At 36.6% G+C, this 24,558-nt stretch overlaps 1 protein-coding gene across 1 annotated transcript in view; it reads right to left on the reverse strand.

The window, feature by feature from the left end:
- Positions 1-24,558, reverse strand: part of LOC150089407 (ribosomal RNA processing protein 1 homolog A-like) — a 386,532-nt gene that overhangs the window by 256,555 nt on the left and 105,419 nt on the right. The window lies entirely within an intron of this gene.

A 24,558-nucleotide genomic window follows, 5' to 3' on the forward strand; every position in this document is an offset into this window, starting at 1 on the left:
AATAAAATAATAAAAAAATCCAAAAATCAATAATTAATCATAATAATTAGCCGATGACAGCTGAGTACTGTTTTTAAGAGCTCATATATGTAGAAAATTCTTTTATATTAATGCATACTTGCTTAACCAATTTGAGATGTGAACTGCTAGAAGAACAGTATGTCATCAACTTTAAATAAGAAATAGTAAATTACAACACTGATAATTTAGAATTTAGTGAGAAAGGTGGTTGGCTGTTATACATCACTAAACAAAAGAGTTACAAACTACACACAGATATAAATATTTTACTTTTCTTAATTTGGAACCATTAACTAGTACAAAAGGTCACCAATCAGCAGTATCATCCTGTCACAGGGGTTGACAGCCTTTCAGAAGTAGTATCCTGAGTTCCTTCTAATGTGGAGTTTCTGGTGTAAATGAAATTTTGAAAATAGGGGGTATCAAGACCAAGCTTATCATCTAAAAACAAGAAGATTCAATGTGGCCTCAACACTTACTTTTTTCACTGATGATAAGCCAACTTTCAATCCTCCTGAAACAGACTTTAAATAAAGATAAGTCAAAGAACAAATGAAAGAACTCTGTGAAAGACTAAGAAATATATACATATATCACCCCAAAAGAGTCAACCTGATCTGATTACTCTAGCAGAACTAAATTGTAAAACCCTGGCACCACCATGCCGTGATGGTTCTATTCTATTTATGATTCTATTTTATGATTATTCTATTATTCATTATTCTATTTTATGATTCTATTCTATTCTATTCTATAAACGACCTCACTTGAGATATACTGTATTTCCCCATGTATAAGACGCACCTTTTTTCGAAAAATTTGGGGTCTGAAAACTGGGTGCGCCTTATACAGTGGTTGTAGATTTTTTTACTTGCATTTCCCACTTTTTCGCGCTTGTTGTCTTTGCGCTCATTGTTTTGCACTTGTTACCGGTATATTAGGTTACGTTTTGCCACGTTCTGCCCAGAAATGGCTCAGAAAAGATTTTTGTACAGTGCTGGATTCAAGTTATGAGGAGTTGTATGAATTTTATGATGAATAAAACTTGAGTTCAATAACTTTATGTAATACATTTTTTTTTTTCAAATTTCGGACCCCAAAATTAAGGTGCGTCTTATACATGGGAGCGTCTTATACATGGGAAAATACGGTAAATCTTTCTAAAAACTGAGCTGGAACCATGGGTTATAGATTACAGGGACGGAACTTGCTCATACAACTATATCTCTGTACTGTAGCCATAAAAAGGATTTAATACATTTTTTTCTATGAGATGAGTGATTTTTTTGCATCAATATCAATGGCTTCACGAATGCTCTGGGTCACAGGCATAACCCTGAAGAATGGAGACATATACAGACTTGTAAAACCATACTTTTAAGGCTGAGCTGTGCCATAATGAAATTAATAATTATTCATTAAATGGACATGTTATTGTTTTCAAGGAAAACTTTGCAAATATGGAATTTTACAAAAAATCAATTAGACAACCTATAACTGTAAAATTTGTTGTGATCTAATTGACTTTTTTCTGGGTTTTCAATTTGGTTTCACAAAACTTTGCAGTTTCTTGTGTGAATGGGGTAGCAGATTAAGTGGTTTCCATTATATTCAAGAATTAGTCATTTCTAAAAGTGTATATCCTAGACAGAAGAATGTTTGACATCCACCACTAATTGCCAGGGAAAATATTTTATTTTCCCCTCTAATACAGTCAAAATCAATTAGAGAGTACTGAAAGGACTGCAATATTCTTGACATTATAACAGAGGCTGAAATTTCTTTAAAATTATATTGAAATTAGTAAAAAATGTATTAATAAAATTTAATTAACAGTTATAAAATACACTATTTACATACATAGATATTAAATTGATCTATCCAACAGAGGAACACACAAATTCTTAATTCCAAATAATTTGACAAAATTATCTGCTTTAATCCTTTAAACCACTTAATGGGATATTTTCACTTTAAATCACCTTAAAGAGCCTTGTTGACATAAGAATGTTCAAGTTTACATATGCACTTCATTTTGCTATAATCATTTTAAATTGACTTAATAATTTAATTTTTTTTTGTTTTCATTTCCAAATTGTATGCCCAACTGAGTTCAATAAGTTAAATTCACAAGCAACAACACTTCCCACTTTCTATGTCTTTAATAGGAAAAAAAAAAACCTTTCATTTATCCTCAACACTTACCTTTTCTCTTGCCATTTATTATAACAGTACTGTACTATACTATTTTGTGTTAAAACCAAGTCTTGATCTTCACAAAAGAATTATATTAACTGACTGAAATTCAGAATGAAAACAACAGTAACCATATATGTGGGAGATACTAAATGCTTGAGAGTTTACTCTCAAAAAATACCTTTGGGACTGTCAGTTTCTTAAAACAAGTGTGCTTCCATACTGAGGCATATTTTATAGATAGACTAATTTGTAGTACAGTACTAAACAGACTGCACCACAAAGAGTGGCTTGGTTATGTAATCAGTCTCTCATGTACACAAATAACAATAATAAGAGTGATTCAAATTTCCACCTTGCCTGCATGTTTTGGTTTCATAAACTTCTACATGAGAGAGAGAGCCTCATATGCTACCACATTCTTCACAGTTTACTGTGCAGCATAATAAAATAAAAATAAATAAAATGTTCTTGTTTAAACTCTGTCATGGCCACAATGTCAGAAGAGTTTAAATAAATCGTGAATACAACTGTTAATCGTATTTAGCAGTCACAAGCTTGAACCACAGTCCACACACACTGTGTGTGTGTGTGCTCTTTCTCTTGACTACTCAGCTACATTAGGTCCTTCACAATGTAAACTTATAAAAAAAAAAAAAAACCCAAAAATAACTGAATTAAAGTAAATTTTACTGTAAAACACACGATAGCAAAATTATGCTAAAAAACATGACAAAAGTAAAATTAAAAAAGGGATATTAATTTATATGGCAAACGCATCTTGCTGGTCAGTTTTCTGAAAAATCTGATTTTATAGCGGAATTCTCAATATTTCTGATGTCATTTTAATTGAGTTTGACTGTAAATCAAATTATGCTCAATGAAAAGTTTTGTAAAAGTGTTAGACAAAGAAAGATTTAACTTCCAATATTTGAAACAAAAAAATCCATGGACTTAGTGATACAAACAGAAATTCACGGACATAGTGATACAAACAGAAATTCACGGACATAGTGATACAATTACGACAAAGATAAAAGAGGGAATATTTACTCATCCACAAATCATGATGTTAATGAAAGAGTTCTTAACATCCTTAATGTACACGAATAGCTCCTATGAAATAGGAGTATATTTGCCTCAACCACAAAGTTTCATACAATGCATCTATGAAACTTTGTGGTTGAGGCAAATACACTCAGACAGGAAGTGTTTTCCAAACAATCTCCACAGCCAAATGTGTGTAGCACAATTTTTTACAGCACAGCACCATCTGCCACTGCTTTAGTATTCATGAACTGTAAGCAACAACAACCAAAGGTGCAGCATAAGCTAAAGGCTTCCTTGCACCATGTGACTAATACTAATAATAATGTGAATTATTACTTTCTGCAGAAAAATTCACTGAAGTAACTTTGTATCAATACTTTAAGTACCGTTCATTATTTTTAACAGAGATTTAGTTCTTTTTAGCATTAGTAGAGGCATATGATGGAAGAAGGCAAGCTTATAAAGAATCAGCCAAAAAAAAAAAAAAAAAACTTTCCCATTTCACCCATCCATTCACTCCAAAGTTTGTCTAGTTCTGTTTTGAATTTATTTAAGCTGTTAACTTCCACAATGACAGATGGAAGTTTGTTCCTGCAATCAACCACCTGCTGACTAAAGGCAAATTTCCACATATCTATCTGTTCTACAAATCTTTCCTCAAGAATTTATGTCCCCTCAGGTGAGTAATCTCAGCAAGAGGAAGGATCCCATCAGCATTTAGTGTGTATGAATAGTTGCTGTGGTGTTGTGTTTGTTCTCCTGCAAATATATGCTAGAATGAATGATTCAAGATAAATCTGTTCCAACATTTTTATACACTCTGAGTCAGCGAGTGTTGCTCTTCACAACTCTGAAGAAAGAAGAATTCGAGAGATAGTTTTCAAGCGATAGCAAACGAAATTTATGTTCCTCTTCAACAAGGTATCTCATATAGTTTCTATAGGCAGCCATGAAGCTGGGAAGCTTTCAGTGTAAGAATTACTGTCTCGCAGGTTAACCAAGGTCAGTCACTTTACTGTTTTTGTCTGATTTTAGCCTGCAAGGTCACCTGTCATTGTTCTTACAAAGGGAACCGTGCCTTTCAAAAGACTACTGATTAATCTGCAGTGGTGTGACCTTAAGTACTGCGTGTAGTTCAAATTAGGACTGTTCTAAGCTTATTACTAGAATCACACTTAACCGTTTGAATGTATTTTAAAGAATTCTAAAGTATTTCAACTAATTCTCTGATCAGTTTACTGTAAAATTAGTTCAGTCAGATAGCAATAATACTGTTTTGAATACTGCAGATTTTATATTTTGCATTTTAAATTTTCATTTTAATATAAAAAGAAATTTATTGTTTTTACTGTTAATTACAATGGCTCCGCAAGTGCAAATTATTTGCCATATGTGTAAAAAGAAATGCAAAGACTTCCTCCAATGCAATGTGGAATGCGGTCTTGTGTACTTCATAAAATGCATAGATTTGTCAACGGTGAACTGGAAAAAGATGTCACAGGCAGCTATCGACTCGTGGAAAGGTCCCTGTTGCATAAATTACAGGCAGACAAAGAAAAAGCAGACGAAAAATGAAAATAACTCAGGATCAAGCCTAACGGATCTTTTAAGACTTTCTGACGGTGAATCTGTGTTTCACCTCATCGTCGAATGGCACTCAACAGAGTGGGCTCATCTGAGGACATACCTCATGACGTGGTATCAGAGCAGACAAATTGCTCCTTCTCTCACCTTCTTAACCACGAAGTCTCACAAGTTGAAAAGCCAAATGAGATGACCATGAAAATGATTTTTCTAATCCTGGACACTCAAAAATCCATGATGGCCCCTATTCTTGACGAAACTAAAAAAAAATCAGGTCAGAAAACGCCCAACTTCGCGAAATAAATTATATTTTACTACAGAAAATTTTGGACTTAACAGACTTATTCAAAACTCCAGAAGATCCTTCAGTCCTACATGTAACTTGGCGAAATCCATGGAAAATCCCACATTTCAACCGACTCCTACTCCTATAGCAGAAGTCACTTACACATCTATCGTAAAGGAACCTCCACATCCTCCAGTATATGCTCCAATTACTAGTCAACCGAAAAAATGTGTAAACATGGCAATCGATCTGTAAATCCACTCCTAGAAGATGTCATTTCCTCCAGGAGGCAGGCAGATCACATCGGAGGACAATGGAATCAAGACAAGAAGACATCGACACCCACCCCTGCTGTTGTGGGAACAGCTACCAACTCATCAATTCGAGCAGTCCCCAGAACTAAAAGTTCAACCTAGGGTATTTTGTCTTGCGACTTGAACCCCAACTGTGCGGTACAGAAGTAGAGCAGAATATCGAACCTCAACTGCAGATAAAAGTAAAAGTAATAAAAATGAATTCCAAACACGATTCGTACAGCTCTTTCTATATTCAGTGTCAACAAATGAACTTTGATCTATTACTAAAGGATCACTGTTGGCCTGAAGGAGCCATTATTCAGCCTTTCTATGGATGCCTCCCTCTTCCCGGTACATGGTCATCAGCCAGTGACTTAGCTATCAAATCTAGTCAACGGGAATGACAATTTGTGCATTTTTCAGATATTCTGGAATCCCAACTGGAAAGAACCTCTATAAATTATTCATCTATCTCTTCATCCTACCAGAATTTGAGTGACTAACTCTTGTGAAAACACCTTTCTGCCATGTCACTTGCCAACAATTAAACCAAATAACTTATGCCTTACTATAGCATTAAAAGATGCAATTGCTGTATTCTATATGAATGCTTGCAGTCATGTAAAACATAATGATGAAATCCTTGCTTAACTGACATCATGGAATCTCCATCCAGACCTAATGGTTTTTACTGAGACCTGGTTCTCTCCTGAAGTTTCAATCCAATTTCAAGACTATGCTCTCTTTCACAGTTGCAGATGTGATTCTAAAGGGGGTGGAGTTGCTATTTACATTCACAATCATCTGCGATGCTCTGCCTTCCCTATCACAAATCTGCCTAATCAAGCTTGTCAAATCACTTTTATCCACATTGCCTCTCTGGTGATTGGGTGTCTATACCGACCTCCCTCAGCTTCAGTCAACAGCTTCTTTGTAACTCTTGACAATATTAGGGAATGCTCACTAACCTATGCAGCACCGGATGCAACTATTTCTGATCATCACCCCATCTTAATGGTAATTAAAAATGAAGAAATTGTGGAAGAGATTATGCACACTTAACACATCTGTCACTCCAGGCTCTCTCAATCAGCTCTATTATGACCTCCAGCAGCCTTCATGGGATGGGGTGCTTGCTACAGATGATCCTGAAATTGCGACGAACTTCTTCTTTGAGCATATCCTAAATAGTTACGAAAAATGCGTATCATACATCAGGAGCCCAGGGAATAAAAAGACCACTAGGCCAAGACAGAAATTATGCCCATTCATCTCAAACAAAATTTGTAACATGCTAAAGAAATGGGACAAACTTGCAAGAATTGCTAGAGCAACACAAAAGGAGGCAGATAAAAACAAATACACAACGTACAGAAACAGTCACCAACAATATTCGCTCGGAGAAAAGGAAATATTATAGTTCCCAACTTAAAGGCATCATTACAAGCAAGTAAAAGTGGACAGTCTTGGACAAGCTACTACAAGGTAGTAGCTTGTCCAAGACACAGAGCTATGTTGGAGATGTAGTTGAGAATGAGGTACTCATCTCAGATGACCAGGAAAAAGCTGCAGCCTTCTGTAATCACTTTATCTCAAGTGTGAATAACCTTTTTAAAGACGAATTTGACTCTAGAGATAATGCAATGAGAGAATATGTCGAGCATGAAAATGAATTCCAAACATGATTCGTACAGCTCTTTCTATATTCAGTGTCAACAAATGGACTTTGATCTATTACTAAAGGATCACTGTTGGCCTGAGGGAGCCATTACTCAGCCTTTCTATGGATGCCTCCCTCTTCCTGGTACAAGGTCATCAGCCAGTGACTTAGCTATCAAAACTAGTCAACGGGAATGACAATTCGTGCATTTTTCAGATATTCTGGAATCCCAACTGGAAAGAACCTCTATAAATGATTCATCTATCTCTTCATCCTATCAGAATTCAAATGACTCTTGTGAAAACACCTTTCTGCCATGTCACTTGCCAACAATTAAACCAAAAAACTTATGCCTTACTACAGCATTAAAAGATGCAATTGCTGTATTCTATATGAATGCTTGCAGTCTTGTAAAACATAATGATGAAATCCTTGCTTAACTGACATCATGGAATCTCCATCCAGACCTGATGGTTTTTACTGAGACCTGGTTCTCTCCTGAAGTTTCAATCCAATTTCAAGACTGCTCTCTTTCACAGTTGCAGATGTGATTCTAAAGGAGGTGGGGTTGCTATTTACGTTCACAATCATCTGCGATGCTCTGCCTTTCCTTTCACAAATCTGCTTGTGAAATCACTTTTATCCACATTGCCTCTCTGGTGATTGGGTGTCTATACTGACCTCACTCAGCTTCAGTCAACAGCTTCTTTGTAACTCTTGACAATATTGGGGAATGCTCACTAACCTATGCAGCACTGGATGCAACTATTTCTGATCATCACCCCATCTTAAATGGTAATTAAAAATGAAGTTGTGGAAGAGATTATGCACACTTACAGATCTGTCACTCCAGGCTCTCTCAATCAGCTCTATTATGACCTCCAGCAGCCTTCATGGGATGGGGTGCTTGCTACAGATAATCCTGAAATTGTGACAAACTTCTTCTTTGAGCATATCCTAAATAGTTACGAAAAATGCGTATCATACATCAGGAGCCCAGGGAATAAAAAGACCACTAGACCAAGACAGAAATTATGCCCATTCATCTCAAACAAAATTTGTAATATGCTAAAGAAAAGGGACAAACTTGCAAGGATTGCTAGAGCAACACAAAAGGAGGCAGATAAAAACAAATACACAACGTACAGAAACAAAGTCGCCAACAATATTCGGTCGGAGAAAACGAAATATTATAGTTCAACTTAAAGGCATCATTACAAGCAAGTAAAAGTGGACAGTCTTGGACAAGCTACTACAGGCTTGTCCAAGACTGTCTTGGACAAGCTTGTAGTACTCATGAGTACTACAAGCTTGTCCAAGGTACTCATTTCAGATGACCAGGAAAAAGCCGCAGCCTTCTGTAATCACTTTATCTCAAGTGTGAATAACCTTTTTAAAGATGAATTTGACTCTAGAGATAATGCCATGAGAGAATATGTCGAGCACTCAATGAGGAACTCTTTTTTCTCGCTCTGCTCTCAGATCAAGAGATCTTAGAAGCAGGACATCAATTAAAAGAAAAGGGAACCCCTGGCTTTGATGAAATATCTTCTACTCTGCTGAAGAAGGTCCTTAACTCAATTCTAACACCACTGAAGTATATTTAAAATCTTTCCTTTCAATCTGGTAAATTCTTGTCTCAATTCAAAAAAGCAATCATTGTTCCTGTTCCTAAGGGGAGACACTGCAACTCTATCAACAATTTTCGTCCAATAGCTCTATTCTCAGTTTTTGAAAAATTTGAAAAAATTCTTCATGGCAGACTCATGGGCTTCCTGGAAATCAATCAGCTTATCCATCAACAACAGTACGCTTATCATTCGAAAATATCCACTGATCTGGCAATTGCTGACTTCTGCACTAGGATTGCAGACTGTCTTGAAAAGGGTCACTATGCAATAGCACTGTTTCTAGACCTATCAAAAGCTTTTGACTGCATAAATCATAAAATCCTACTCAAAAAGCTCAACAATCTTGGCTTGAGAGGAAAAATTAACCTTCTCCTTGAAGACTACCTTACTGATAGGCCATTTGTCATTAAAACAAACCAATCTTTTTCAGACATTTCTTATTTCTCCAAGGGAGTACCTCAAGACTCACTTCTCGGACCTATCCTATTTGTTCTTTACATTAACAAATTTCTCTCTCTTCTTCCATCTTCCCACGTAGTAGTGTATGCAGATGACATTTCCATTCTAATCACTGATAAAGACCCTAACCAGTTTCAATGCAAGATCTGAAATGTATAGTTGGCTTCAAAAGAATCAGCTTATACTAAACCCAGAAAAATCCAAATACATGATGTTTAGGACGAAAAATAAACCATTAAATATTGATTTCAAAATAACTTACAAAGGAAAACAACTCGAAAGGGTGAATGATACCAAGTTTCTAGGAATCTGGCTAGATGATAAGCTGAGTTGGGATAATCAAATGATCACCTTACAAAAGAAGACTTCGTCACTAGCAGGAATACTTGCCTAAGCCTCTGCCTGGGTACCTCCTTCCCTTCTCAGACTAGTATTCCTTTCCTTAATACAGCCTCACTTCACATATGGAATCATCTCATGAGGTACTATCAGTCAAGATAACCTTGCGAGAATCAATTCAATTGTCAACTGATGTGTTCGGTCAATTTTAGGCCTTCCCTGGAATGCATCGGTGACTTCAAGATATAAGGAAGCAAGACTCAAGCATCTACCAACTGATACAAAAAGCGGAGGCAGTCTTTGTCTACAATGCTTTGAAAACACCAAACTTTCCTCCACTCTTCAGATCCTTTTTTATAACAATAGAAGAAGAAGAAAGAATAACATATAATTTAAGAAATGAAGCGAACCTGAAGGTTCTGCTTTTTAGAAAAGACATAGGTCAGAAAAATATAAAATACAGAGGCGCAAAAACCAGGAATAATCTTCCTGAAAATATCAAAAATGCCATTTCACTAAACTGGTTCAAGAAGCTCCTAACTGAACACATCACCTGGGATGTCTGATCTAAATCACCTTCCACAATGCATACCAGTTGAACAAGTTGAAGGAATAGCTGTCAAAAACCTTGCAACACTCTACGCAATTATTTCATCATATTTTTCTTTCACGCTTCTTATTGTAAAAGTACTCACAATGTAATTATAAGTACTGTTAACCATGTGACATATGTGTTTGGTTTTCGAAGTCTGTGTAATGGAATGTAGAAACATGTCCGATTTATTTATGATGTATCTGTTAAATAACACCTGTGTAATTTCAGATCTGTTTTTATTGTTGTTATCTTTTCCAAGGGGAACACCCCCTATTACGTGTTCTCCCTCCCTTCTTTCTGTTATCTCCCAACAATTGTAACACAAAATAGGGATAAATAAATTATCAAATTAAGCTTGCCCAAACCATTCAAGGCCTTATACACCTCACAGGTACTTAGTCTCCAGATGCTGCAGTTTGCAGAACTTAAGCCTTTCTTGGTAACAGCAACCCTTTGTTCTATTCACCAATAGAACAAAGGGTTGCTGTTACTAAGAAAGGGTTGAGTACAGAGAAGAGCAATGTCACTGCTCTTCTCTGTACTCATTCCAGCAGCTCTACATCCAGTGCAGTAGTGATAAAATTAGCAGACGGTATACTCTATAAATGTTACGAAAAGCAGAGTATACTGTGCATATCAGGCTTATTAATAGAATGTGTTTATATACAGTGGAACTCCTCTATTATGAACTTCTATTTAACGAATTTCTCTATATTATGAATTTTTTTTGCAAAACATTGCACCTTGAAACAAAATTACATGTAAAATTAACCCCATATAGCGAAGTGTTAGTCTCTCTATAACGAATTTTTAAAAAAGTTAGTAAAAGCATTTTTGAAGATTTTCAAGCATTTACTGCTAAACAGCCGCTCAAAAATATGGCCCCCTTCCCTCCGCATTGCACATTAGCATCTGGAATTAATCATCCTTTTAGTCAATACTTGTGGCCATTGACGCCCGTAGGACGGTGTTTGTTTCATTTTTGTTACAGTTATAAAACCAAATGGGTTTCTTAAAAGTGGTCATAAACTTTACAATAAACAGGGTAGATTTGTAAATTGACGTTGGCTCAGGGGAAACAAAATTCGCTGCGGTAAACCTTTAGCATGCTACAGCGGCAATACATAGAATGCTACCATAGTCGGATTTTAGTTACGCCTACTGAGTGACATTCGCTTTTCACCTCAACCGTACCATGTGACCTTCCTGTCAATCATTATATGGTATGTCCATTCTCATCTATCTGGACTTCAAGTAGATGATTTTCATGATTTTTTTTTTTTTTTTTTTAAATTCGTTCTTTTAGAACAATTTGTTATCAATCACATTATTTTTTTTTTTTTTCTGAAAAGTAACATACAGCATACATTAACCATAAATTTTCTTTCGTGTATATATATGAATGAAAGCAGAATAAAAGAAATTCACAAAGTTGTATATTTCTTCAAAGAGATTGATAGGAAAGGTCACGTGATACTGTTAAATTGGCAAGTGAACGTCACTGAGTAGGCATTACTAACAATTCACTATATGGCCAGCGCACAAAGTTTGCGGTGTGTGTATCGGCAAGAGCTGCAGTAGAGTAATTTTTACAATTGCGGAAACAATGTCGAAAAGAAAGTGTTTAAGTATTAAGGATAAAGTAAAGATTCTTCATGATATTGACCAGGGTTTTAAGAAAAGATGTTGCGGAGAAATATGGCATACCTGCAAGCAGCTTATCTACCATTTTAAAAAAAATCAAGAATCAATTTTAAATGCAATTGAAGGAGGAGCAGACAAGAAGCGAATTAAGTTGGGTATATATGAAGATGTTGATAAAGCTGTTCTAAAATGGGTGCAAATGATACGTGAAAAGAATATACCAATATCGGGTCCAATAATTAAGCAACAAGCTCTGAAATTTGCACAGTCCCTTCGACATACAGAATTTAAAGCGAGCACTGGGTGGTTAGATAAATTTAAGAAGCGCCACCGAATTGGAAAAGGTTATTTGTGGAGAAAGTGTTAATGTAAGCGAAGAAGATTGCAACAGTTGGAGGAACAATACCTTAAGGAAGATTTTGGAAGAATATGAACCTAAGGATGTTCTTAATGCTGACGAAATGGGTTTATTCTTTAAATGTTTACCGAATAGAACACTTGCTTTTAAGGATGATAAATGTTTTGGCGGAAAGCAAAGCAAAGAATGAATCACTGTGCTAGTTGGGACAAATATGACAGGAAGTGAAAAATTAAGACTTTTAGTCATTGGAAAATCAAAAAACCCAAGATGTTCTGGAGGCACAAAATTTTTGGAAGTTGACTACACCTTTAATAAAAAAGCATGGATGACAAGTGATATCTTTGAAGACTGAATATTAAAACTAGACAGGCGTATAACAAAAGAAAAAAGGAAAATCGTATTGGTAACTGACAACTATCCGACACATCCTGCCAGTATTTCTGCCAAACTTAAAAGTGTGAAGTTGTTTTTTTTTACCACCAAACGTAACGTCAAAACTCCAGCCAATGGACCAAGGCATTATTAAAATTTTTTTTAAATTTCATTATCGAAAGAGAATAATAATGAAGATTGTCAATGCATTATCAGAAAACAGAAACTTGGAGGTTACAATTAACCTTAGAGATTGCATCTCTGAACTGGCAAAAGTTTGGACAAACGATGTCACTGAATACACTATTCAAAATTGTTTTTCGAAAGCGGGATTTGCATTGAATACAGAAGTCGAACAACGACTGGACGAACAAGATGAACTGCCCCTTTCACAACTAAAAAACTTTTGGACATTATTAGAATCGTCCGCAAACATCGAAAATGAATTAATACTGGTTAGTTATGTTTATGTAGATCAAGATCTGACTACAACAGAACATCCAATTGAAGATGAAATACTGCTGAAAAGTGTTAGACGCGACCATGATCATGAAGAAATTAATGACGATGCTGAAGGTCCAGCAGAACAACCCGTAGGAAAGCCAACTCGCGAAGAAATGATTAACGCTTTTGAAATGGTTTGTATGGGTCTACAGTTTTGTGAAAATGTTCCTGATAATGTTTTTAATACTCTGAACAAATGTGAGGTTTTCTTTGAGGATCAGACATTTTTTAATTGTACTGTGCAGATGAAAATTACAGATTTTTTTTTTAATTAGTGATACTTACCGGCGAAAATTGTGTAAACATAATTTAAATAAGTGTTTTTGAAATAAAATACATTAAAAATAAATGTAGATTCATTTTCATTTTCTAATTAAATAACAATTTTTAATAAAAAAGATATTCTCTGTATAACGAAATTTCTCTATAACGAATTTTTTCGCTGGATTTATCAAATTCGTAATAGGGAAGTTCGACTGTCCATATAATAAATTTATTTTTTAATGTTCAGCAAATATTTTAATTATATTGTTTTCTCGAGTCTTTCAAAAACCAGAAGGTATACGCTATTCAAGTAAAAAAATCCATAGGGTATTTGGTGTATCCGTACGTATACCCTCCATTACAGCCCTGTCTCCATCTCTCTCCTAAAATGAGGCCTCCAGACCTATGCAGTATTCAAGGTGTGGCCTGACCACTGCCTTATACAAAGGGATAATGTCCTTATCCCTGCAAGCAAAATTCCTATATAACATTGACAAGCACCATGAGCTACTCTTGCAGCCAATCTGCACTGCTCAGAAAACTTCATATCTAACTGCGCATTAACCCCCCCAAGTCTTTTTCATTCTCCACTACCCTGAGTGTAATAACGCACAGTTGAGTTACTCTGGGGTTACTGCTGCCCATATGCAGTACTTTACATTTGTCAATTTGTATTTTGTATGGGTGGCTTCTAGAACAGAAGTTCACCTCTGCCTCGTTGCTATGTTCAGTTTTTACAGATTCTGTCAAGGTAAGGCCGGTATGTGTCATGTAATAAAAAAATCATCCTGCTCAGGAGTCGTCCATAGCGCAGGAAGGCAAGGCCTTCACTACTATCTGCTCAACCTCCTCCCTGGGGAACGAGTTTCCTAGGGACAAAAATAAAACTAGAGTAAGGTGAAGAGGGGAGCCCAGGCCAGGATAAATTGTTAGGCAAAAAAAAAAAAAAAAAAAAAACAAGAGTGGGTTAGAGGTTGCTAGCCTGACCTGAAGAGCCCCAGACCAGGGCAGAACACGAGAACGAGGGAAAAAAAAAAAAAAACCCCTTTAAATCCTGTATCCTGATCGCGGAAAGGAAGGGAGCATCGATCAGGTTCCAGCAACAGGTAGACAGGGAGAAAAATAAATATATAAATATCAATAATGATAAGTTTTTACTCCCACATTTGACAGAGAGGGAAAGAGTAGCAAGAGAGGGAAAGAGTAGCAATAGCAGGTGCTATTGCTACTCCGGATCCAGAAACTACTCGCAGACCCAGAGCAGAATATGGGGGGAGAGAGAGAGAGAGAGAGAGAGAGAGAGAGAGAGAGAGAGAGAGAGAGAGAGAGAGAGAGAGAGAGAGAACAAAAAAATAAAATAAAAAATAAAATAAAATAAATTAAAAGTTATGATAGGACATTTATTTGTCAATGTTAAACTTCAGTTGCTGCCCATCTACTCAACTTTTCTAGATCCCGTTGCAATAGAATACTGTCATTACTGTCATTAACAACCCTGCCAATCTTTGTCTGCAAACTTGGACATTAAGCCTGACATACCTCCATCAATATCACTGATAAATACAGAAAACAACAATGGACCCAACAACGAACCTGGGGAACTCCACTAATAGCATTAGTCCGCAAAGAGCAGTGTCCATTGATTACCACTCTCTGTCTTCTCACACTCAATCATCCCTTTATCCACAGCAGCAACTTGCCCTTAATGCCATACTGCTCCAATTTGTACAGTAGTCTTCCACATGCAACTGTATCAAAAGCTTTCCTAAAATCCAAGTACAGTTAGTCCTCGTATAACACGTGTTTGCACTACACAAATTCGATCATACACGATTTATAAATAGGGGAACGATATCTTATATAACACGAACCGAATTCGCTTATGCACGATTTGCCTTTGTGTTTACAAGAAATGGCAGTCGAATGCAGAATCACCCCAACCGAACGCAACACGATAGGAATGAAGAGAAGATTCTGAAAATGTATTTATGTTTTTTATATCAGTGAAGGGGAAACACACTTCACCATAATAACGTAAAAACCAACACAATTCCAGCAATCAGTATAATCGCAAATGCAATTAGATCGAGTTTCCTACCAGTTTATAACAGATTCCACTAGCAGAAATGCAACTGGAAATTGTTTTTATTGTTTTATGGTAGTAACCCCTAGAAATGTGCTTTAGTAAAATGTGAGGTGTTAATAGTGTATCTCTGCCTTTGCGGTGTTGTTTATTCAGTTGCTACAGGCGCGCAGCTTTGTTTATGTGTATCAAGCGTGCCTCCTCATTTTGTAATTGTGCTTTATTCCCTAAAAATGAGTAAAATACTTAAAAGGTGTGAAAAGGAAGCATCCTGGTGAAGACACCACAGATTCAGAGAGAAAAAGAAAAGCAATATCGATAAACAGAAGCGGACTGGGTCAAAAATTCTTAGCCGGGGAAATTTATAGTGGCCTCATACTATGGTTTATGGCCAAAATCACACCGGCCTCCGGCCCACCGGGGGTTTCCCCGGTAAGGCTTATGGCCAGTCCGCCTCTGTCAATAGAGAAAAAAATATGAAATTGTGAAATGGTTTGAGCGAAATGAAAGACCATGTGATATTGCACATGCTACAGACCTAAATGAGGCAACACCGAGAATTACAAAGAATGCAGAGAAAATAAAAACAACTTTCATAGCAGGAACAACTTAAAGTGTAATTAAAATTCATTAGATTAAGACACAAAGAATTGGAAGAGATGGAACGGCTGTCATCTGTTTGGATAGAAAATCAAACAAAAAAAACAAGTTTTCTTACGATTGAAGCAAAAGCATTAGCAATATTTTATTACGTAATAGTTGTAATAAAATACGTATTTTATTACAACTATTACATAATAAAATACGTTAGTATTTTATTACGATTATTTATTGTTTCGTTCGTTATTTGATTTTTAGGAGCATTAGCAACTAAGGCCATAATGTTCCGGGATATTCGGTGGTCATTCTCTGACCTTTCCGCATCCTCCGTATTTGGTGGTGACGGGCTCGAACCCCGGTCTAATCAAGAAGTGTGTGCTATGCACTGCTGCTCCTTCCCACCTGGCTACGGAGGCGCCTATTTATTGTTTGGTAATGTTTTGGTTACAAATGTGTGTTCAATCTTGGGTGGTCGGCACCTAACCCTATTTTTCCCATAGGGCCTGTTGTTTATATTGCACGATTTTGCATTGCACGAGGGTTTCTAGAAACACAAATATCGTGCTATACGAGGACTGACTGTATATGATATCAAAATTATTTTTTTCATCCAGTTCCTTTGTGTCCACAACATTAGCATTAGTAGAGGCATATGAAGCAAGAAGCAAGCTTTTATCATGGAAACCAATCAAAATAGTCAGACAAGACTTCCCCTTAACAAACTGATGCAGTGTCTGAACTATAATTGCAGTCTTGTCTAGATGATCCTGCAATGCTTCTTTAACCAGTATTTCCATTATTTTCCCAGGAACAGAAGTTAAACTAGTAGATCTGTAATTACTCGTGTCACCCTTTGACCCCTTTTGTGAATTGGATATATATTTGACCATCTCCAGTAGGCGGGGAAATCCCCTGAGTCCAAGGGGATCTTATAATCATGGCTAAGGGTTTGCTTCTTCCTTTAATATAATTGGATAGTTCCAATCCACCCCCAGGTGTCTTTCTTATGTTTAACGTCAACAATTTCTCCTCCACTTTTCTCTCAGTTATTACAAAATCATTTAGCTCCCTGTTAGAGTTTGATAAGCTTCTGGCCTTCACTTCCCTACAGAATTCCTCATGTTCAAATGTAGATGCAAAATACTCATTCAGTTTCTCAGCTACCTGTGCAGAATCATAAACAGTCAAACCATCGATATCAAGTGGGCCAATCTGATTCATCTCTTCCTTCTGAAGTTTATATAAGTAAAGAAGTCTTTGCTGTTTTTATTTGAATTCTTTTCCAGAGATTTCTCGTAATCTGCCTTTGCTTGCCTAACCTACTTTGTAACTTGATTACAGACTAGCTTATATCTACCACAAGCTTCTGTGTCTCCTGATAATTTATATGCATCCCATGCATTTTTCTTCTCTGCCACAAGCATTAGTTTATCTGACATCTATTTAGGCCTAAGCCTTGAACAGTATTTCTTAGTTGGTATGAAAAGCCTAGTAGCTTTCAAGATTATTCCTTTGAATGCTTCCCATTTAGAGTTTGCTGTTGGTAACATCATCAGTTGGTCCCACTGTATAGAATTTAAAAAATCTCTGAGACCACTGTAGTCACCTTTACAAAAGCTAAAGCCCTTCCCTTTACCCCTGATGGTATTTACATCTTTGAGTAAATCTTAAATCCAACATCAGTACACTGTGATCACTGCCAGCTAGTGGTTCTTTTATCTGCAGATTCTTAATGCATGAATAATCACTGCTGATAATCAGATCAAGAGTATTACTCCTCATTGCCTCTCAAACATGCTGCTGTAGAAAACAATCATCCAATAAATCCAAAAAAGTCTGTGGGACCTACCCACAAGTTCCATTAAAATCTGGGAAGTTAAAATCTCAAATTTTCCAATAGTTTTTCAATGTTTCAATACTTTTCTTACCATATGGCCATCCTGAAGTACAAAGAGAAGCTTTCAAAACACTGTATAACAAGAGCAGAATACCCCTCCCCAGGTAACTTTTCATTTTCATGCTATAATTATGAAAGTTGAATCTGAATTCAATTGGAGAGTTGTAATACATCATAGCTTCTTTAACCAATAAGATTTGTACTATGAGTGCTGCCAACAGTTTGGAATCTGGTATAAGAATCCACTGATTGTATGTTTATTGAAAGTTGCAAGAATCATTTGATAGATGCAGACTACAACAACAATTGCAAAACAAAGGAGGTTCATTTCTGCAAGACCTAACTGCCGTGAAATGAAGCAATCATTAAAAATAATAGGGACCTGAGATTTGTGTTAGCCAAAATATGGCTATAATGATAATTCATTGACTTTTTTTTTTTTACGTTTTCACGTTTTCTTAACTAATATTATAGTGCATGGTATTCCATTGTGTATTCAAGGGTAATACTTACCATCATAAATTTCTCTAACCTGTACCTATCTATTCCACCCCATTCTCTTGCCATGGTTTGGAAGAAAGTATCAATGAAAAGATAAGAGCCTTCTATATTGCCAAAGGAGTGTATCAATTTCCCTATTTTATCAGCCAGGTCTTCCTGAAAAAAAAAAAAAAAATATATATATATATATATATATATATAAAAATTATACAAAATATTTTTTATATAAAATACAACGTATCTTCAAAACTAAGTGGTTGTGAACATACCATATCTATCATGAATGCAGTACAGCCAGGCATATATAATGCGAGTTTGATTAACGTGTGTTTCTTAGTTACCGCTATCTGAAAAAATTATACCACTTTTCACTTTACACGATGCAAATTTCCAGTTAATGTGGTATTTTACATGTGATAGTTGAAAAAGTTTTGAACCACATGCTTACCATGCATTGGACGGGCAATAAACAAGCGTTTGCCCGCTGTCAGACACGTTACTTGTTTGTCGTCCGCTAATAAAGTCACATGCAAGACTTGCATTTAAAAATTCTAATTTTTAAACGCAAAAAAAAAAAAAAATTAATTTTTAAATGAGCCCGATGAAAATGTTACCGCAAAGGAGATCATGATAAAAGAACCAGATGAAATCCTTCATATTGTAGAGAACCTCAAAATATTGCATATCTAAATATGCGATATTTCGTATTGCATACGAAATACCGAATATAGGATACGAAATATCTGCATATCTCAGAGAAAATATTGCAGAAAACCTCACACAACAGGTTTGAGGTTTTTCTCTGTAATATTTATTTCGCCAAGGCCTAAGGAAGATTGTTGTCAGCTATCAGAATTCCGTAGCCGAGTGGTCAGGAGCGGGAGTGCAGTAACACACGCTCTTTGAGTAGATCGGGGTTCAAGCCCCTGACTGCTAAATACGGTCGATCTGCCAACACGCACTGGACCAGCATGGCAGATTACGGTCCATTTCCCTCAGCATGAATTGTTGAGGAGGCTTCCATCCTGCAGTGGGTTGATAATGGCTGCAGTTTACCTTTTTTTTATCAGAAATTGATTGATGAAAAAAAGAAAGCCAACACACTGTTCAAACAACTCTGTTCAAATATTTCCATAACAAATAGTATCTTCATTGTGTATTTTATGCAATAAATGTTTAATTCTATAATTATTTTCATTATCTTTTATGCAACAAATGTTTAATTCTATAATTATTTTCATTATCTTTTATGCATACAGTTAAAAAGTTATTTAAAAGGAATTTTTAAAATTCTTTATGGACATTCCTGAAGGTCACGGACCAATTATAATTTTTCCATTTGGTTATTATTTTTGATGAATGTGTTTTCATTTTGCATGATGTGCTCATAGGATGAATTAATGCCATTAATCATGGCCAGCCTGTATTATGAACTAGGGAGAAAAAGATCAAAATGAAAAACACTCACAGCTCTATTAATGGCTTTTAGAGTTTCAGCACAAAAATTTATGAAAAATATCACTTCTATTGACAGACCTCTAGAATTCAAACATTACTGCTAACAAATAAGGAAAAAATGAATAAAAAATATTCATAAATACAATGGTTAAATTTTTTGAATAAAAACTATCACCACAAAAATTCACACTCATTCCATAAATGATATACTTGTTGCTTGTTGTTAATTACTATGCAAAAAAAAAAGTATGACTACATTTAACCATTTCTTAAGTGTATTTTGTCTGCAGAATCTAATAATTGCCCAGATTTATCTCTAGTGTCAATGTTTTGGATGAAATTGAAGGTTTTTGCAACATTTCTGAGTATTACATAAGTACCAATACTGTGATATACAAGAGCCTGCAGTACTCTCATAAAAAGTTTGTTTTTTTTTGCAGTTTGCTCTGACTACATCACTGCTGGAGGCACTAAATTTTGCCGTGTATATTAAGCCAATTTTGGAATGCCTATGAATGATTAAGACAAAGTTGGGAGCACTTCACAGCTGCTGTAGTAGTTGCAGGTCAATATCAGAGCAATGGTTTTTGCAGTAGCCCTAAGTGCATACCTTTTTAATTTTTTAAAATTTCTTAATTCAATTTTTATATCTCAAATACTATTATTATTAGTAGTAATGGCATATGATACAAGAAGGTAAGCTTATAAAGCATCAGCCAAAATAAAATCACTCCCACATCACCTGTCCACCCCTCCACTAATTTGCCTAGTTCTTCGAATTTTCAAACTGCCCACTTCCATAACAACAGATGCACTTTTAGCAAACAGTGCATCATTTTAAGACATCAAGCAAATAGTGCATCTTTTAAGATGCACTGTTTGCTTGATGTTTGCGGGGCAATCGGGTACGGGACATGATACTGCCATGGGGGATGTCTTTGTGTGTGCACGATGCAAGGAGTGCAAGGAAATTAGGCGACAACTCGGCGTTTTTATGGGCCTATATGAGACCTTGAAGGACAGGGTGGATGCCCTCGAAGTAAATAAATTGATGGGCCCATCAAGCTCTCAGCTGCCCACATCAACGCCAGAGCTTGCACTTGGTCATCTTGCAACACAGAGGCAGCCCCCAAGGCAGAATGCGCTGGTCCCACAGGAACTAGTAGTTGTTGGTGACTCTATTGTCAGGGAAACGGGGAACATGCTTTGTAAAAAGGATAGGTGGAACAGGACCAGGGTATGTCTGCCAGAGGCAAAGGTTGATGACGTTGTACAGCAGATATCTTTTAAGGGCACAAAAGGTGATATAGTTGTACACGTTGGCACTAATGATATTAAGAGTAGGAGACCAGCGGAATTACTTAACAAGTACAGGTCACTGTTGAAAAAAAGCCATGAAGTAGGGTTGAATTTGAAAGTGTCTGCAATTCTGCCCAGACACGATAGGAGGGAGTATATGATGAGAGCCTTGTCGATCAATTCGGCCCTGGAAAGATTGTGCAAGGCTCAAGGGGAAGAATTTTTTTCAGCCTGGAATGTACTTGTTAACAGGAGAGATTGCTTCTACAGGGATGGGATACACTTAAATAGAAAGGGTGCAAGAATATTTGCTGATGCTATCGAGGCAGTGTTAGGTGGGTCGGAAAACTGCTAGCTTGGGGGGAGACAAAGACTAATAGATTAACAGTAGCCACTGGCAGAGGTGAAAGAGATTCTTGCACTGCTTCTATTGGAATGAGCAGAAGCCTGAAAAACAAGATGCAGGATATTTCAGAGACTGCTGGAAGTCATTGCGGTACAAGTAAACACATGGGTTGTGTTAGGGTAGCTAAGAATAGAAACAGGTGCATGTATACTTGTGTGTACACCAATGCTAGGAGTTTAGTAAATAAATTTGATGAATTTGAGGTATTGCTCAAAACATCAAAGGAAGATATTGTTGGGATATCAGAGACGTGGTGTCACACAGATATAAGGAATGCAGAACTGGAATTTGGGGAGTACAATGTCTACAAAAAGGATAGACAGGATAGGAAGGGAGGAGGGGTTATGCCATTAGTTAAAAAACACATAAAATCCAAGGAAGTGAAGCCAGTCGACATCGATGCACAGGGCAGTGTCGAGTCAGTTTGGTGTAACATAGGCATAGGTAAATCAAAATTGAGAGTAGGAGTGTGCTATAGGCCTAATGACTCTGATGAGTATAATAAGATACTGTACAGGGAAATAGAATGGGCCAGTAAATCAGACAGTCTTATAATGGGGGATTTTAATTTCCCAGATATTGACTGGAATTTGTGGGTTGGTCACTCACACACTAGCAAGGCTTTTGTGGATTTATTGGATGATTGTTTTCTACACCAGCATGTTCAGGAGGCAACTAGAGGGAGTAATACTCTTGATCTGATTATCAGTAGTGATTCTTCATGCATTAGGAATCTGCAGATAAAGGAACCACTGGGTGGCAGTGATCACAGTGTGCTGAAGTGGGATTTACTCAAGGAGGTAACTACCATCAGAGGTAAAGGGAAGGGTTTTTGCTTTCGTAAAGGTGACTATGATGGTCTGAGACAGTATTTAAATTCTATACAGTGGGACCAACTGATGATGTTACCAAGTCACAAAGGAGATTAGGCAGCCAAAGGCAGATTATGAGAAATCCTTGGCAAAGGATGCAAAGAAAAACAGAAAAGAGTTCTTTACCTATTTAAACCCAAGAAGGAAAGGGATGAATCAGATTGGTCCACTGGATGTCAATGGTTCAACAGTTGAGGATCCTGCTCAGGTGGCTAACAATCTAAACGAGTATTTTGCATCTACATTCACACATGAGGAGTTATTCAGGAAGGGGAATGTCGTAGGTGAAGTAAACATTGGCAGCGAGCTAGATGATTTTCGAATAACTGAGAGGAAAGTGGAGGAGAAATTGTTGAGGATAAACATAAAAAAGGCAATTGGGGTGGATGGGATCTATCCAGTTATATTAAAGGAGGCAGCAAAGGAAGTAGGCAAACCCCTAGCCATAATTATGAGAGCTTCTTTGGACTCAGGGGAGGTACCCATAGACTGGAGATGTAGAAATGTAACCCCAATTCACAAAGGAGGATCAAAGGCTGACACAAGTAACTATAGACCTGTTAGTTTAACTTCGGTTCCAGGAAAATTAATGGAGGCACTGGTTAAAGAAGCACTGCAGGATCATCTGGACAAGAATTCAGTTATAGCTCAGACACAGCATGGTTTTGTTAAGGGCAGGTCTTGTCTGACCAATTTGATTGGATACTATGATGTAGTCACAAAAGAACTGGATGCAGGGAATAACTTTGATATTATATATTTGGATCTTAGAAAGGCTTTTGATACTGTTGCGCATGGAAGACTGCTGCACAAATTGGAGAAGTGTGGCATTGGAGGCAAATTGCTGCTATGGATAAAGGGATGGTTGAGGGGCAGAAGACAGAGAGTGGTAATCAATGGACACTGCTCAACGTGGACTAATGTTATTAGTGGAGTTCCGCAGGGTTCAGTGTTGGGTCCATTGTTGTTTTCTGTATTTATAAATGATACTGATGATGGTGTATCAGGCTTAATGTCCAAGTTTGCAGACGATACAAAGGTTGGCAGGGTTGTTAAGGACACTACTGATGCTATGCTGCTGCAACAGGATCTGGAAAGGTTGAGCAGATGGGCTGAGAGGTGGCAAATGAAGTTCAACATTGACAAATGTAAAGTACTACATATGGGAAACAGTAACCCCAGATCAACGTATCAACTCTGTGGTACTACGCTGACAGTGGTACAGAATGAAAAGGACCTGGGGGTAATTGTGCAGGCAGATATGAAGTTCTCTGAGCAGTGCAGACGAGCTGCAAGAGTATGTGTTAGAGAAAACCAAGTATCATCAGTTAAATGAATGTCTGTGCAGGCTTCAAGATGCTGGGGGTTCATTATGAATTAGTGAAAAATTGTTCTATCATCACATAACAAATCAGAAAGATCTGGCAATAATTTTTCCTTTCAAATTCATTGTGTATATATTTTTAACAACAACTTTTGTTGTAAACAGCTGGAATTTATGTCTTGGTACAGGATTTAAAGACCAAAGAAAAGTTCTATCTGAGTTGCCAAGTGCAACTGAATGTTTATACACTGAAGAATGCCGGCTGGATGCAATTGCTTCATCCAATCTTTTGATATTTTGGGCATACAAACTGAATACACACAGCCATACTTTTCGTCCACTATATTAACAGTTGTTTCAATTTTTCTAATTTAGAATAGTGTCCTAAGAAGACTTTGTTCCATGTCTTGCAACATCAAAGTACAAGTAAAACCAGCACAGAATTTCAACTATTGAATTTGTTTTATAAATAGGTGCACACAAATAAATGACCTCTTCTAAAGGCTACTGTGATATGCTGACCAACTTAAGAAATGAAAATGGAATTGAATAAAGAGATGTAACCATGGTTGCTTCAACTACCACCCAACCACTTTTCCTTGTCACGTTATTTCATAATATAATTGATGTAAACTTGTTACATCAATTATATACACGTTATAGGCCTAATGAGTACAATGAACAATTGTACAGAGAAATAGAGTGGGCTAGTAAATCGGAATGTCTTATAATGGGGGATTTAAACTTCCCAGATATTGACTGGAACTTGTGGGTTGGTCACTCACACACTAGTCAGACTTTTGTGGATTTATTGGATGATTGTTTTCTGCAGCAGCATGTTCGAGAGGCAACCAGA

This window comes from Mastigoproctus giganteus, chromosome 2 (assembly GCF_048544385.1).
Source record: "Mastigoproctus giganteus isolate SK-2022 chromosome 2, ASM4854438v1, whole genome shotgun sequence".
Classification (NCBI taxonomy): Eukaryota; Metazoa; Arthropoda; class Arachnida; order Uropygi; family Thelyphonidae; genus Mastigoproctus; species Mastigoproctus giganteus.